General features: G+C 44.4%; 1 non-coding gene across 1 annotated transcript; it reads right to left on the bottom strand.

Annotated features, from left to right (window-relative positions):
• Nucleotides 1-1,723: 1,723 nt before the first annotated feature.
• LOC115064723 lies at nt 1,724-1,855 on the bottom strand. Its single transcript, XR_003844555.1, has one exon. It is a non-coding gene; the product is annotated as a small nucleolar RNA SNORA17 (small nucleolar RNA).
• Between the last annotated feature and the right edge of the window lie 308 nt (nt 1,856-2,163).

Below are 2,163 nucleotides of genomic sequence, written 5' to 3'. Positions count from 1 at the left end.
TGTTTTGTTTTTTTGTTTTTTTTTGTTTTTTGTTTTTGGTTTATCAGGACAGTGTTTCTCTGTATAGCCCTGGCTATCCTGGAAAAAGAAAAGTTTTGATGGGGATGACTTATGACTTACAGTATGAGGTTTTGCCTGTTACCATCATGGTGGGAAGCTGTCAGCATCCAGGCAGACCTGTTTCTGGAGAAGGATCTCAGAGTTCTACATCTTGATACAAAGGCAGCCAGAAGGAAATGGTCTTTCACCACCAGCCAGGAGGAGGCTCCCATGCTACACTTGTCAGAGCTTGAGCTTAGAGGCTACAAAGCCCACCCCTACAGTGACATACTTCCTTTACCAAAGCAAGGCTATACCACCTAATGGTACCACTTCCCATGGGCCAAGCATATTCAAACGACCACAGAGCTGTCTAGGACTTTAGAACATGTCACCCTTTTCTCACTCTAGCTTGGTTTTCTTCATGCTTGCTTCAGCTGTGATCTTGTGGCCTTTGCTGGCCTTGGCCAACTTGTCAGTCTCAAATGTGGTGCTGTTTACTCTGCTTTATTCCCAGTTCCAGTTACAAATTATCCAACTGCGATCTACTGTTGCTAGAAAGGACTCCAGATGTCCATGACTTCACATTAGATTTAAATAATCGTGATGATTCTGTAGTTTGAATGAATGTCTCTCTTCTAGGGTTTTATGAGTTCTTAGAAAAACAGGTCTTAGAAAAACAACTTTTTTTATTGGTCCTTTGTGATTTCCACATCCTGCACCCAATCCAACTCATCTTCCTCTCCCTCTAACAGAGAAAAAAAAATCATCATTATAGAAGCTGTAGTGTGTCACAGTGTGTCCCACATGATGCCCAATGTCTGTATTTCTTTGCTTGCAATGACTTGTTGGTCTGATAGAAGGCCTCTGGCTTCTGCTAATCTAGCAATACTGGAATCTCACTGGGACTCCTCTCAGATATCCTGTTGTTGACCTATGTCATGGAGATCCTGTAGTTTTGGTTCTATAAGAATGGCCCCTTCATGCAATCCAGCTGTTCCTCAATGACTTAGCTGTTTGAGTGGGCCAATTGAAAGCCCAAGATCTGGGCCTGAAAGGAATCTGAGCTGGTCAGCCTGCAGGTTCTTCTGCTCACATGCCCCTGAGGGCAGCACAGGCCAGGACCCCATCATGGTTCAAGGTGGCATGTCTGGCTACTAACACCAGACTCTCTCTTGGTACCTTTGAGTATCGAGTTTCACTGCTCTTCACTGTGCACACGGCCTTCTGTTTCTCTTTCTCTTCCATTTCTCCACCACTGACTTGCCTCTCTTAGTTATGCCCAGGGGTCTCTGAGTGTCTCAGGTCATCTCAGGAGAAGTCTGAGGAGTGCTATGCCCTGCTCCTGCACTATACCACTGGGCATGGGTCATCTAGGGTGTGGTCCACCCCACCCTGCCCCCCAGCAGCTCTGCTTGGTGCTGGAGTAGTAGTCATCTCAAACTAACTTCTTAACCATCTGCCATGGTGTTAGTCTGGTGATCTGGTTGTTGTCTTGGACTTGCTACTCACTGGACCAGCCTGAGTGGCCCCATGTAAGGATTGTCTGTTATAGACGAACTTTCACCCTGGGGACTAAATCCCAGGCAGGCTTCTAGTCTACAGCTTACTCCCCAACCTGGGAGCATCTTACGGTCTGTGTGGTGCTGAATTGGTGGTCATCTTAGGCTTTCTTTTATTTAGGAATATTAGACTACTAATCCTTTAGGTATTCATAGATCAGAACATTGAGTTTAGACATAGCCTTTCTCCTCTCTGCCACCTACTGATGCACATGTGACACAGTGGTCACACCCGGAATGCCTCTAAGAGCAGTTCCTGTAGGTATTTAGCCATGCATTTTGAGACTGATCGGAGGTATTTCTATTTCTATGAAGTAGATGAATCATTCAAGAGACCCTCATGTAAAAATATTTAAGTTTCTGTCCAACTACCTGACAGTCTAGAGATGGCCATAGGGTCACTCTTAGAGTCACTGTTGGAGGAACCCCATGTACATCATGACTTTTGAGCTGGTGGTTCATTGGGCATGACTGGTTAAAAAAAAAAAAAAAATTACTATAAAAGACAGAAGTTGAGCTGCATTTCTTGCCAAAGAGATTTAAATTCTTTATAAAACTATTC

This window comes from Mus pahari, chromosome 9, assembly GCF_900095145.1.
Source record: "Mus pahari chromosome 9, PAHARI_EIJ_v1.1, whole genome shotgun sequence".
In the NCBI taxonomy this organism is placed as follows: domain Eukaryota; kingdom Metazoa; phylum Chordata; class Mammalia; order Rodentia; family Muridae; genus Mus; species Mus pahari.
Note: the sequence above shows the minus strand (reverse complement) of the source record. Positions and strands in the feature narration are given on the sequence as shown.